Below are 15,475 nucleotides of genomic sequence, written 5' to 3' on the forward strand. Positions count from 1 at the left end.
ACATGCATGAACAGAAAATAGGTTACTAAATTAAACAAATCATTACCCAAATGAGGAAAAATGACATGTTTCTTTTAGTTTCCTTTCAGCAAGTGACAGATTTTTAGTTCTTGCAAATGTTTTTTTATAATCTGGACAATACACCCTGAAACCAATGAATGTTATGTTCCCTTACCTTAATTTGACTAAAAATAGTATATTGAGCCAATTTCACTGCCCTTTATAAAGAGGAAATCAGGTATCAACTGAAGGGTTAACTAAGCTATAAGAACTATAATTTTTTCATGTCTTTTTATTTAACATTCCTAGTGAACTACACTTGACTTGGTCTGCAAAACTCTTAAAGCTGTAGTAATTTTTGCCTTTAAAATAAATATGTTACCTAACTGAATAATGTCTGCATTGAAGAAAATTCATGGTGAGCAGATTGACAAACCAGAAAGCACTTACCCAAATTGAAATAAAAGTTAGTGCCTTTGTTTTGCCTACCTGCATTCATGTTACACATAGTACAATGGAAAGAACACACGTAATAAATACAGACATGTAAATGTTTGCAATACCTAAGAATATTTGAAGACTTAAAAAATTACACTGGATTTAAAAGAAGATATGCATGAATATAATGCTGATGTATGCGGCTCAGATAAACCAAAATAATGCACTTACAGACATTCAATGATTAAAGTAAATGCTTTAGTTTGGTTTGCTTTTACCCATTTCAAATCAAGGACTGCAGATTTTTTATAAAGATGATAGTGTAAAACAACTTTGATAATATACAAGCTGCTTAACATTACAAAGCTAACAGTAACTAAAGTTTTACTTTTATAAATATAACTAAGATAAGAACATACCCTATCTGTCAACTAAAGGCAACCTAAAATAAATGTGCAAACTTTTTGACATTGTAACTTGTACCCTTTAAAATGGCAAAACTTCTATTTTTTGTTAAATTGTATAAAGATTTAAAGATTTGAAACATGAACTATCCTATTCTACCTAACAAAACTGTGTTAGAAATAGTGTGTGTTGCTTTTAAACATTTTCTTACAACAATTCAATTATTAAAACATGTGTTTTGTGCATTGTACTAGAATATTTGAACCAAAAATCCACAGAAATACAATTTCATAAACATCCAAATGAATTAACAGATAACAGGTAACTAAATTAAATCAAATGATTACCTTAGTGAGCAAACAAGACATTTCTTCAAGTTTCTCTTCATGAAGTGGCAGATTTCTAGTTCTTGCACATCTTTTTTTTTAAGCTGGAACAATACACTCAGAAACCAATGAAATGTTATGTGCCCTTCCCTTAATTTGCCTATCAAAAGCAGGTTACTGAGACCATTTTAATTACCTTTACTAGATAAAATCAATTATCAACTGAATGGGTGACTATGCAATGAGAACATGTTTTGTTCATGCCTTTATTTATTTCAACAGTACACTACACTTGACCTATTTTTAAAAAATTCAAAATCTTTCATCATTTTTGCCTTTAAAATAAATATATGTTACATAACGGAATAATGTCTGCACTCAAGAAAATTCAAGTTAAGCAGATTAACAAAACAGAAAGCACTTACCCAAAATCAAATAAAAGTTAGCGCCATTGTTTTGCTTCCCTGCATTCATGTTACAGACAGAAAAATGTAAAGGACACAACTAATAAATACAGACATATAGATTTTTGCAATGACTAAGAATATGTGTTGACTTAAAAAATTACATTTAATTTAAAATATGAGTATAAGCATGATTATAATGCTGATTTATGCAGCACAAAAAAACCAAAATAACGCACTTACAGATTATGCATAATTAAGGTAAATGCTTTAGTTTGGTTTGTTTGTACCCATTTAAAATCGAGGACTGCAGATTTTTGGTAACAGTCTGCATCTAAGCAAATTTTGATATTCTACCAGCTATTTAAAAGTTAAAAAATAACATTAACTCAAGTTTTAGCTTATTGAATATAGCTAAGATTAGAATACGCATACATTATCTTTCAGGTAATGGAAACGGAAAATAAATGTGTGTGCTTTTTAACATTGTAACTTGTAGCCTTTATAAAATGGTAAAACATCTCATATTTTTAAAGTGTATCAGTATTTAAAACTTTGAAACTTGAACTATCCTGTTAATGCTACCTAACACAATTGTATTAGAAATAACTCCTGTTGCTTTTAAAAATGTTCTTGCAACAATTCTGTTAATTATTAAAACGTGCTTTTTGAGCATTCTATTAGAATATTTTAACAAAAAGCCAAAGTAATACAGGTTCACATGCATGAACAGAAAATAGGTTACTAAATTAAACAAATCATTACCCAAATGAGGAAAAATGACATGTTTCTTTAAGTTTCCTTTCAGCAAGTGACAGATTTTTAGTTCTTGCAAATGTTTTTTTATAATCTGGACAATATACCCTGAAACCAATGAATGTTATGTTCCCTTACCTTAATTTGACTAAAAATAGTATATTGAGCCCATTTTACTGTCCTTTATAAAGAGGAAATCAGGTATCAACTGAAGGGTTAACTATGCTATAAGAACTATAATTTTTTCATGTCTTTTTATTTAACATTCCTAGTGAACTACACTTGACTTGGTCTGCAAAACTCTTAAAGCTGTAGTAATTTTTGCCTTTAAAATAAATATATGTTACCTAACTGAATAATGTCTGCCTTGAAGAAAATTCATGGTGAGCAGATTGACAAACCAGAAAGCACTTACCCAAATTGAAATAAAAGTTAGTGCCTTTGTTTTGCCTACCTGCATTCATGTTACACATAGTACAATGGAAAGAACACACATAATAAATACAGACATGTGAATGTTTGCAATACCTAAGAATATTTGTAGACTTAAAAAAATTACACTGGATTTAAAAGAAGAAGATAAGCATGAATATAATGCTGATGTATGCGGCTCAGATAAACCAAAATAATGCACTTACAGACATTCAATGATTAAAGTAAATGCTTTAGTTTGGTTTGCTTTTACCCATTTCAAATCAAGGACTGCAGATTTTTTACAAAGATCATAGTGTAAAACAACTTTGATAATATACAGGCTGCTTAACATTACAAAGCTAACAGTAACTAAAGTTTTACTTTTATAAATATAACTAAGATAAGAACATACCCTATCTGTCAACTAAAGGCAACCTAAAATAAATGTGCAAACTTTTTGACATTGTAACTTGTACCCTTTAAAATGGCAAAACTTCTATTTTTTGTTAAATTGTATAAAGATTTAAAGATTTGAAACATGAACTATCCTATTCTACCTAACAAAACTGTGTTAGAAATAGTGTGTGTTGCTTTTAAACATTTTCTTGCAACAATTCAATTATTAAAACATGTGTTTTGTGCATTGTACTAGAATATTTGAACCAAAAATCCACAGAAATACAATTTCATAAACATCCAAATGAATTAACAGATAACAGGTAAACTAAATTAAATCAAATGATTACCTTAGTGAGCAAACAAGACATTTCTTCAAGTTTCTCTTCATGAAGTGGCAGATTTCTAGTTCTTGCACATCTTTTTATAAGCTGGAACAATACACTCAGAAACCAATGAAATGTTATGTGCCCTTCCCTTAATTTGCCTATCAAAAGCAGTTTACTGAGACCATTTTAATTACCTTTAGGAGATAAAATCAATTATCAACTGAATGGGTGACTATGCAATAAGAAACATGTTTTGTTCATGCCTTTATTTATTTCAACAGTACACTACACTTGACCTATTTTGAAAAAATTCAAAACCTTTAATCATTTTTGCCTTTAAAATAAATATATGTTACATAACGGAATAATGTCTGCACTCAAGAAAATTCAAGTTAAGCAGATTAACAAAACAGAAAGCACTTACCCAAAATCAAATAAAAGTTAGCGCCATTGTTTTGCTTCCCTGCATTCATGTTACAGACAGAAAAATGTAAAGGACACAACTAATAAATACAGACATATAGATTTTTGCAATGACTAAGAATATGTGTTGACTTAAAAATTTACATTTAATTTAAAATATGAGTATAAGCATGATTATAATGCTGATTTATGCAGCACAAATAAACCAAAATAACGCACTTACAGATTATGCATAATTAAAGTAAATGCTTTAGTTTGGTTTGTTTGTACCCATTTAAAATCGAGGACTGCAGCTTTTTGGTAACAGTCTGCATCTAAGCAAGTTTTCATATAGTACCAGCTATTTAAAAGTAAAAAAATAACATTAACTCAAGTTTTAGCTTATTGAATATAGCTAAGATTAGAATACGCATACATTGTCTTTCAGGTAATGGAAACAGAAAATAAATGTGTGTGCTTTTTAACATTGTAACTTGTAGCCTTTTTAAAATGGTAGAACATCTAATATTTTTAAAGTGTATGAGTATTTAAAACTTTGAAGCTTGAACAGTCCTGTTAATGCTACCTAACAAAATTGTATTAGAAAAAACTCCTGTTGCTTTTAAACATTTTCTTGCAACAATTCTGTTAATGATTAAAACGTGCTTTTTGAGCATTCTATTAGAATATTTTAACAAAAAGCCAAAGTAATACAGGTTCACATGCATGAACAGAAAATAGGTTACTAAATTAAACAAATCATTACCCAAATGAGGAAAAATGACATGTTTCTTTAAGTTTCCTTTCAGCAAGTGACAGATTTTTAGTTCTTGCAAATGTTTTTTTATAATCTGGACAATACACCCTGAAACCAATGAATGTTATGTTCCCTTACCTTAATTTGACTAAAAATAGTATATTGAGCCCATTTTACTGTCCTTTATAAAGAGGAAATCAGGTATCAACTGAAGGGTTAACTACGCTATAAGAACTATAATTTTTTCATGTCTTTTTATTTAACATTCCTAGTGAACTACACTTGACTTGGTCTGCAAAACTCTTAAAGCTGTAGTAATTTTTGCCTTTAAAATAAATATATGTTACCTAACTGAATAATGTCTGCCTTGAAGAAAATTCATGGTGAGCAGATTGACAAACCAGAAAGCACTTACCCAAATTGAAATAAAAGTTAGTGCCTTTGTTTTGCCTACCTGCATTCATGTTACACATAGTACAATGGAAAGAACACACGTAATAAATACAGACATGTAAATGTTTGCAATACCTAAGAATATTTGTAGACTTAAAAAATTACACTGGATTTAAAAGAAGATAAGCATGAATATAATGCTGATGTATGCGGCTCAGATAAACCAAAATAATGCACTTACAGACATCCAATGATTAAAGTAAATGCTTTAGTTTGGTTTGCTTTTACCCATTTCAAATCAAGGACTGCAGATTTTTTATAAAGATGATAGTGTAAAACAACTTTGATAATATACAAGCTGCTTAACATTACAAAGCTAACAGTAACTAAAGTTTTACTTTTATAAATATAACTAAGATAAGAACATACCCTATCTGTCAACTAAAGGCAACCTAAAATAAATGTGCAAACTTTTTGACTTTGTAACTTGTACCCTTTAAAATGGCAAAACTTCTATTTTTTGTTAAATTGTATAAAGATTTAAAGATTTGAAACATGAACTATCCTATTCTACCTAACAAAACTGTGTTAGAAATAGTGTGTGTTGCTTTTAAACATTTTCTTACAACAATTCAATTATTAAAACATGTGTTTTGTGCATTGTACTAGAATATTTGAACCAAAAATCCACAGAAATACAATTTCATAAACATCCAAATGAATTAACAGATAACAGGTAACTAAATTAAATCAAATGATTACCTTAGTGAGCAAACAAGACATTTCTTCAAGTTTCTCTTCATGAAGTGGCAGATTTCTAGTTCTTGCACATCTTTTTTTTTAAGCTGGAACAATACACTCAGAAACCAATGAAATGTTATGTGCCCTTCCCTTAATTTGCCTATCAAAAGCAGGTTACTGAGACCATTTTAATTACCTTTACTAGATAAAATCAATTATCAACTGAATGGGTGACTATGCAATAAGAACATGTTTTGTTCACGCCTTTATTTATTTCAACAGTACACTACACTTGACCTATTTTTAAAAAATTCAAAATCTTTCATCATTTTTGCCTTTAAAATAAATATATGTTACATAACGGAATAATGTCTGCACTCAAGAAAATTCAAGTTAAGCAGATTAACAAAACAGAAAGCACTTACCCAAAATCAAATAAAAGTTAGCGCCATTGTTTTGCTTCCCTGCATTCATGTTACAGACAGAAAAATGTAAAGGACACAACTAATAAATACAGACATATAGATTTTTGCAATGACTAAGAATATGTTTTGACTTAAAAAATTACATTTAATTTAAAATATGAGTATAAGCATGATTATAATGCTGATTTATGCAGCACAAAAAAACCAAAATAACGCACTTACAGATTATGCATAATTAAGGTAAATGCTTTAGTTTGGTTTGTTTGTACCCATTTAAAATCGAGGACTGCAGATTTTTGGTAACAGTCTGCATCTAAGCAAATTTTGATATTCTACCAGCTATTTAAAAGTTAAAAAATAACATTAACTCAAGTTTTAGCTTATTGAATATAGCTAAGATTAGAATACGCATACATTATCTTTCAGGTAATGGAAACGGAAAATAAATGTGTGTGCTTTTTAACATTGTAACTTGTAGCCTTTATAAAATGGTAAAACATCTCATATTTTTAAAGTGTATCAGTATTTAAAACTTTGAAACTTGAACTATCCTGTTAATGCTACCTAACACAATTGTATTAGAAATAACTCCTGTTGCTTTTAAAAATGTTCTTGCAACAATTCTGTTAATTATTAAAACGTGCTTTTTGAGCATTCTATTAGAATATTTTAACAAAAAGCCAAAGTAATACAGGTTCACATGCATGAACAGAAAATAGGTTACTAAATTAAACAAATCATTACCCAAATGAGGAAAAATGACATGTTTCTTTTAGTTTCCTTTCAGCAAGTGACAGATTTTTAGTTCTTGCAAATGTTTTTTTATAATCTGGACAATACACCCTGAAACCAATGAATGTTATGTTCCCTTACCTTAATTTGACTAAAAATAGTATATTGAGCCAATTTCACTGCCCTTTATAAAGAGGAAATCAGGTATCAACTGAAGGGTTAACTAAGCTATAAGAACTATAATTTTTTCATGTCTTTTTATTTAACATTCCTAGTGAACTACACTTGACTTGGTCTGCAAAACTCTTAAAGCTGTAGTAATTTTTGCCTTTAAAATAAATATGTTACCTAACTGAATAATGTCTGCATTGAAGAAAATTCATGGTGAGCAGATTGACAAACCAGAAAGCACTTACCCAAATTGAAATAAAAGTTAGTGCCTTTGTTTTGCCTACCTGCATTCATGTTACACATAGTACAATGGAAAGAACACACGTAATAAATACAGACATGTAAATGTTTGCAATACCTAAGAATATTTGAAGACTTAAAAAATTACACTGGATTTAAAAGAAGATATGCATGAATATAATGCTGATGTATGCGGCTCAGATAAACCAAAATAATGCACTTACAGACATTCAATGATTAAAGTAAATGCTTTAGTTTGGTTTGCTTTTACCCATTTCAAATCAAGGACTGCAGATTTTTTATAAAGATGATAGTGTAAAACAACTTTGATAATATACAAGCTGCTTAACATTACAAAGCTAACAGTAACTAAAGTTTTACTTTTATAAATATAACTAAGATAAGAACATACCCTATCTGTCAACTAAAGGCAACCTAAAATAAATGTGCAAACTTTTTGACATTGTAACTTGTACCCTTTAAAATGGCAAAACTTCTATTTTTTGTTAAATTGTATAAAGATTTAAAGATTTGAAACATGAACTATCCTATTCTACCTAACAAAACTGTGTTAGAAATAGTGTGTGTTGCTTTTAAACATTTTCTTACAACAATTCAATTATTAAAACATGTGTTTTGTGCATTGTACTAGAATATTTGAACCAAAAATCCACAGAAATACAATTTCATAAACATCCAAATGAATTAACAGATAACAGGTAACTAAATTAAATCAAATGATTACCTTAGTGAGCAAACAAGACATTTCTTCAAGTTTCTCTTCATGAAGTGGCAGATTTCTAGTTCTTGCACATCTTTTTTTTTAAGCTGGAACAATACACTCAGAAACCAATGAAATGTTATGTGCCCTTCCCTTAATTTGCCTATCAAAAGCAGGTTACTGAGACCATTTTAATTACCTTTACTAGATAAAATCAATTATCAACTGAATGGGTGACTATGCAATGAGAACATGTTTTGTTCATGCCTTTATTTATTTCAACAGTACACTACACTTGACCTATTTTTAAAAAATTCAAAATCTTTCATCATTTTTGCCTTTAAAATAAATATATGTTACATAACGGAATAATGTCTGCACTCAAGAAAATTCAAGTTAAGCAGATTAACAAAACAGAAAGCACTTACCCAAAATCAAATAAAAGTTAGCGCCATTGTTTTGCTTCCCTGCATTCATGTTACAGACAGAAAAATGTAAAGGACACAACTAATAAATACAGACATATAGATTTTTGCAATGACTAAGAATATGTGTTGACTTAAAAAATTACATTTAATTTAAAATATGAGTATAAGCATGATTATAATGCTGATTTATGCAGCACAAAAAAACCAAAATAACGCACTTACAGATTATGCATAATTAAGGTAAATGCTTTAGTTTGGTTTGTTTGTACCCATTTAAAATCGAGGACTGCAGATTTTTGGTAACAGTCTGCATCTAAGCAAATTTTGATATTCTACCAGCTATTTAAAAGTTAAAAAATAACATTAACTCAAGTTTTAGCTTATTGAATATAGCTAAGATTAGAATACGCATACATTATCTTTCAGGTAATGGAAACGGAAAATAAATGTGTGTGCTTTTTAACATTGTAACTTGTAGCCTTTATAAAATGGTAAAACATCTCATATTTTTAAAGTGTATCAGTATTTAAAACTTTGAAACTTGAACTATCCTGTTAATGCTACCTAACACAATTGTATTAGAAATAACTCCTGTTGCTTTTAAAAATGTTCTTGCAACAATTCTGTTAATTATTAAAACGTGCTTTTTGAGCATTCTATTAGAATATTTTAACAAAAAGCCAAAGTAATACAGGTTCACATGCATGAACAGAAAATAGGTTACTAAATTAAACAAATCATTACCCAAATGAGGAAAAATGACATGTTTCTTTAAGTTTCCTTTCAGCAAGTGACAGATTTTTAGTTCTTGCAAATGTTTTTTTATAATCTGGACAATATACCCTGAAACCAATGAATGTTATGTTCCCTTACCTTAATTTGACTAAAAATAGTATATTGAGCCCATTTTACTGTCCTTTATAAAGAGGAAATCAGGTATCAACTGAAGGGTTAACTATGCTATAAGAACTATAATTTTTTCATGTCTTTTTATTTAACATTCCTAGTGAACTACACTTGACTTGGTCTGCAAAACTCTTAAAGCTGTAGTAATTTTTGCCTTTAAAATAAATATATGTTACCTAACTGAATAATGTCTGCCTTGAAGAAAATTCATGGTGAGCAGATTGACAAACCAGAAAGCACTTACCCAAATTGAAATAAAAGTTAGTGCCTTTGTTTTGCCTACCTGCATTCATGTTACACATAGTACAATGGAAAGAACACACATAATAAATACAGACATGTGAATGTTTGCAATACCTAAGAATATTTGTAGACTTAAAAAAATTACACTGGATTTAAAAGAAGAAGATAAGCATGAATATAATGCTGATGTATGCGGCTCAGATAAACCAAAATAATGCACTTACAGACATTCAATGATTAAAGTAAATGCTTTAGTTTGGTTTGCTTTTACCCATTTCAAATCAAGGACTGCAGATTTTTTACAAAGATCATAGTGTAAAACAACTTTGATAATATACAGGCTGCTTAACATTACAAAGCTAACAGTAACTAAAGTTTTACTTTTATAAATATAACTAAGATAAGAACATACCCTATCTGTCAACTAAAGGCAACCTAAAATAAATGTGCAAACTTTTTGACATTGTAACTTGTACCCTTTAAAATGGCAAAACTTCTATTTTTTGTTAAATTGTATAAAGATTTAAAGATTTGAAACATGAACTATCCTATTCTACCTAACAAAACTGTGTTAGAAATAGTGTGTGTTGCTTTTAAACATTTTCTTGCAACAATTCAATTATTAAAACATGTGTTTTGTGCATTGTACTAGAATATTTGAACCAAAAATCCACAGAAATACAATTTCATAAACATCCAAATGAATTAACAGATAACAGGTAAACTAAATTAAATCAAATGATTACCTTAGTGAGCAAACAAGACATTTCTTCAAGTTTCTCTTCATGAAGTGGCAGATTTCTAGTTCTTGCACATCTTTTTATAAGCTGGAACAATACACTCAGAAACCAATGAAATGTTATGTGCCCTTCCCTTAATTTGCCTATCAAAAGCAGTTTACTGAGACCATTTTAATTACCTTTAGGAGATAAAATCTATTATCAACTGAATGGGTGACTATGCAATAAGAAACATGTTTTGTTCATGCCTTTATTTATTTCAACAGTACACTACACTTGACCTATTTTGAAAAAATTCAAAACCTTTAATCATTTTTGCCTTTAAAATAAATATATGTTACATAATGGAATAATGTCTGCACTCAAGAAAATTCAAGTTGAGCAGATTAACAAAACAGAAGGCACTTACCCAAAATCAAATAAAAGTTAGCGCCTTTGTTTTGCTTCCCTGCATTCATGTTACACACAGAAGAATGTAAAGGACACACCTAATAAATACAGACATATAGATTTTTGCAATGACTAAGAATATGTGTTGACTTAAAAATTTACATTTAATTTAAAATATGAGTATAAGCATGATTATAATGCTGATTTATGCAGCACAAATAAACCAAAATAACGCACTTACAGATTATGCATAATTAAAGTAAATGCTTTAGTTTGGTTTGTTTGTACCCATTTAAAATCGAGGACTGCAGCTTTTTGGTAACAGTCTGCATCTAAGCAAGTTTTCATATAGTACCAGCTATTTAAAAGTAAAAAAATAACATTAACTCAAGTTTTAGCTTATTGAATATAGCTAAGATTAGAATACGCATACATTGTCTTTCAGGTAATGGAAACAGAAAATAAATGTGTGTGCTTTTTAACATTGTAACTTGTAGCCTTTTTAAAATGGTAGAACATCTAATATTTTTAAAGTGTATGAGTATTTAAAACTTTGAAGCTTGAACAGTCCTGTTAATGCTACCTAACAAAATTGTATTAGAAAAAACTCCTGTTGCTTTTAAACATTTTCTTGCAACAATTCTGTTAATGATTAAAACGTGCTTTTTGAGCATTCTATTAGAATATCTTAACAGAAAGCCAAAGTAATACAGGTTCACATGCATGAACAGAAAATAGGTTACTAAATTAAATCAAATTATTACCCAAATCAGTAAAAATGACATGTTTCTTTAAGTTTCCTTTCAGCAAGTGACAGATTTTTAGTTCTTGCAAAAGTTTTTTATAATCTGGACAATACACCCTGAAACCAATGAATGTTATATCCCCTTCCCTTAATTTGACTAAAAATAGTATATTGAGCCAATTTCACTGCCCTTTATAAAGAGGAAATCAGGCATCAACTGAAGGGTTAACTACGCTATAAGAACTATAATTTTTTCATGTCTTTTTATTTAACATTCCTAGTGAACTACACTTGACTTGGTCTGCAAAACTCTTAAAGCTGTAGTAATTTTTGCCTTTAAAATAAATATATGTTACCTAAATGAATAATGTCTGCATTGAAGAAAATTCATGGTGAGCAGATTGACAAACCAGAAAGCACTTACCCAAATTGAAATAAAAGTTAGTGCCTTTGTTTTGCCTACCTGCATTCATGTTACACATAGTACAATGGAAAGAACACACGTAATAAATACAGACATGTAAATGTTTGCAATACCTAAGAATATTTGTAGACTTAAAAAATTACACTGGATTTAAAAGAAGATAAGCATGAATATAATGCTGATGTATGCGGCTCAGATAAACCAAAATAATGCACTTACAGACATCCAATGATTAAAGTAAATGCTTTAGTTTGGTTTGCTTTTACCCATTTCAAATCAAGGACTGCAGATTTTTTATAAAGATGATAGTGTAAAACAACTTTGATAATATACAAGCTGCTTAACATTACAAAGCTAACAGTAACTAAAGTTTTACTTTTATAAATATAACTAAGATAAGAACATACCCTATCTGTCAACTAAAGGCAACCTAAAATAAATGTGCGAACTTTTTGACATTGTAACTTGTACCCTTTAAAATGGCAAAACTTCTATTTTTTGTTAAATTGTATAAAGATTTAAAGATTTGAAACATGAACTATCCTATTCTACCTAACAAAACTGTGTTAGAAATAGTGTGTGTTGCTTTTAAACATTTTCTTACAACAATTCAATTATTAAAACATGTGTTTTGTGCATTGTACTAGAATATTTGAACCAAAAATCCACAGTAATACAATTTCATAAACATCCAAATGAATTAACAGATAACAGGTAACTAAATTAAATCAAATGATTACCTTAGTGAGCAAACAAGACATTTCTTCAAGTTTCTCTTCATGAAGTGGCAGATTTCTAGTTCTTGCACATCTTTTTATAAGCTGGAACAATACACTCAGAAACCAATGAAATGTTATGTGCCCTTCCCTTAATTTGCCTATCAAAAGCAGTTTACTGAGACCATTTTAATTACCTTTAGGAGATAAAATCAATTATCAACTGAATGGGTGACTATGCAATAAGAAACATGTTTTGTTCATGCCTTTATTTATTTCAACAGTACACTACACTTGACCTATTTTGAAAAAATTCAAAACCTTTAATCATTTTTGCCTTTAAAATAAATATATGTTACATAATGGAATAATGTCTCCACTCAAGAAAATTCAAGTTGAGCAGATTAACAAAACAGAAGGCACTTACCCAAAATCAAATAAAAGTTAGCGCCTTTGTTTTGCTTCCCTGCATTCATGTTACACACAGAAGAATGTAAAGGACACACCTAATAAATACAGACATATAGATTTTTGCAATGACTAAGAATATGTGTTGACTTAAAAATTTACATTTAGTTTAAAATATGAGTATAAGCATGATTATAATGCTGATTTATGCAGCACAAATAAACCAAAATAACGCACTTACAGATTATGCATAATGAAAGTAAATGCTTTAGTTTGGTTTGTTTGTACCCATTTAAAATCGAGGACTGCAGCTTTTTGGTAACAGTCTGCATCTAAGCAAGTTTTCATATAGTACCAGCTATTTAAAAGTAAAAAAATAACATTAACTCAAGTTTTAGCTTATTGAATATAGCTAAGATTAGAATACGCATACATTGTCTTTCAGGTAATGGAAACAGAAAATAAATGTGTGTGCTTTTTAACATTGTAACTTGTAGCCTTTTTAAAATGGTAGAACATCTAATATTTTTAAAGTGTATGAGTATTTAAAACTTTGAAGCTTGAACTGTCCTGTTAATGCTACCTAACAAAATTGTATTAGAAAAAACTCCTGTTGCTTTTAAACATTTTCTTGCAACAATTCTGTTAATGATTAAAACGTGCTTTTTGAGCATTCTATTAGAATATCTTAACAGAAAGCCAAAGTAATACAGGTTCACATGCATGAACAGAAAATAGGTTACTAAATTAAATCAAATTATTACCCAAATCAGTAAAAATGACATGTTTCTTTAAGTTTCCTTTCAGCAAGTGACAGATTTTTAGTTCTTGCAAAAGTTTTTTATAATCTGGACAATACACCCTGAAACCAATGAATGTTATATCCCCTTCCCTTAATTTGACTAAAAATAGTATATTGAGCCAATTTCACTGCCCTTTATAAAGAGGAAATCAGGTATCAACTGAAGGGTTAACTATGCTATAAGAACTATAATTTTTTCATGTCTTTTTATTTAACATTCCTAGTGAACTACACTTGACTTGGTCTGCAAAACTCTTAAAGCTGTAGTAATTTTTGCCTTTAAAATAAATATATGTTACCTAACTGAATAATGTCTGCATTGAAGAAAATTCATGGTGAGCAGATTGACAAACCAGAAAGCACTTACCCAAATTGAAATAAAAGTTAGTGCCTTTGTTTTGCCTACCTGCATTCATGTTACACATAGTACAATGGAAAGAACACACGTAATAAATACAGACATGTAAATGTTTGCAATACCTAAGAATATTTGTAGACTTAAAAAATTACACTGGATTTAAAAGAAGATATGCATGAATATAATGCTGATGTATGCGGCTCAGATAAACCAAAATAATGCACTTACAGACATTCAATGATTAAAGTAAATGCTTTAGTTTGGTTTGCTTTTACCCATTTCAAATCAAGGACTGCAGATTTTTTATAAAGATGATAGTGTAAAACAACTTTGATAATATACAAGCTGCTTAACATTACAAAGCTAACAGTAACTAAAGTTTTACTTTTATAAATATAACTAAGATAAGAACATACCCTATCTGTCAACTAAAGGCAACCTAAAATAAATGTGCAAACTTTTTGACATTGTAACTTGTACCCTTTAAAATGGCAAAACTTCTATTTTTTGTTAAATTGTATAAAGATTTAAAGATTTGAAACATGAACTATCCTATTCTACCTAACAAAACTGTGTTAGAAATAGTGTGTGTTGCTTTTAAACATTTTCTTACAACAATTCAATTATTAAAACATGTGTTTTGTGCATTGTACTAGAATATTTGAACCAAAAATCCACAGTAATACAATTTCATAAACATCCAAATGAATTAACAGATAACAGGTAACTAAATTAAATCAAATGATTACCTTAGTGAGCAAACAAGACATTTCTTCAAGTTTCTCTTCATGAAGTGGCAGATTTCTAGTTCTTGCACATCTTTTTATAAGCTGGAACAATACACTCAGAAACCAATGAAATGTTATGTGCCCTTCCCTTAATTTGCCTATCAAAAGCAGTTTACTGAGACCATTTTAATTACCTTTAGGAGATAAAATCAATTATCAACTGAATGGGTGACTATGCAATAAGAAACATGTTTTGTTCATGCCTTTATTTATTTCAACAGTACACTACACTTGACCTATTTTGAAAAAATTCAAAACCTTTAATCATTTTTGCCTTTAAAATAAATATATGTTACATAATGGAATAATGTCTCCACTCAAGAAAATTCAAGTTGAGCAGATTAACAAAACAGAAGGCACTTACCCAAAATCAAATAAAAGTTAGCGCCTTTGTTTTGCTTCCCTGCATTCATGTTACACACAGAAGAATGTAAAGGACACACCTAATAAATACAGACATATAGATTTTTGCAATGA

The sequence above is a fragment of the Ranitomeya variabilis genome, chromosome 5 (assembly GCF_051348905.1).
Source record: "Ranitomeya variabilis isolate aRanVar5 chromosome 5, aRanVar5.hap1, whole genome shotgun sequence".
Classification (NCBI taxonomy): domain Eukaryota; kingdom Metazoa; phylum Chordata; class Amphibia; order Anura; family Dendrobatidae; genus Ranitomeya; species Ranitomeya variabilis.